Below are 932 nucleotides of genomic sequence, written 5' to 3'. Positions count from 1 at the left end.
CTGATCAAAGGAGCAATAACCTAAGAAGATATTACAAAAATGAACACATATTCACCAAACTCTGGTGCACCTAACTTCATAAAAACAGTACTACAGGACTTTAAGACCCAGATTAATCCCAACTCATTAAAGTAGGGGACTTCAATACCCCATTGTCTCCATTAGATAGGTCAACAGGACAGAGAATTAACAGAGAGACATCTGAATTAAACAATGCCATTCATCAAGTGGACCTACCAGACATCTACCGAATATTCCACCCGAGCACCAAAGAATATACTTTCTATCCAGCGTCCCATGGAACCTTCTCCAAAAACGACCATGTATTGGGGCACAAAACAAACCTCAACAAACATGAAAAGATTGAAATAATTCCATGCATTCTATCAGACCACAATGCAATAAAGCTTAAAATCAACATCAGAAGAAGCCACAGTAACCACATGAATGCATGGAGATTAAACAACACACTCCTGGATGATGAATGGCTCAAGAAAGAAATTAAGAAAAAAAAAAGTATTCCTGGAACTAAATGACAAGGACAATACAATACAACCAAAGCTCTGGGACACATGGAAAGCTGTCCTTAGAGGTAATTATATAGGTCTAAGTGCCTATATTAAAAAATTGGAAAGAACACAAATAAATGACTTAACATTGCAACTCAAGAGCTTGAAAAGCAACAGCAAATGAAACCCAAACCCAGTAGACAAGAAGAAATAACAAAAATCAGAGCAGAAATTAATGAAATAGAAACAAAACAATACAAAGTATCAATGAATCCAAGAGCTGGTTCTTTGAAAATATAAACAAGATTGGTAGATCGCTAGCACAGTTAACCAAAAGAAAGAACGAGCACCTCCAAATCAACAAAATCAGAGATGAAAGGGGAAACATCACAACAGATACTAAAAAGATCCAGAACATTATAA

The sequence above is a fragment of the Nannospalax galili genome, unplaced genomic scaffold (assembly GCF_000622305.1).
Source record: "Nannospalax galili isolate Female #2095 unplaced genomic scaffold, S.galili_v1.0 scaffold28, whole genome shotgun sequence".
Taxonomy (NCBI): Eukaryota; Metazoa; Chordata; class Mammalia; order Rodentia; family Spalacidae; genus Nannospalax; species Nannospalax galili.
Note: the sequence above shows the minus strand (reverse complement) of the source record.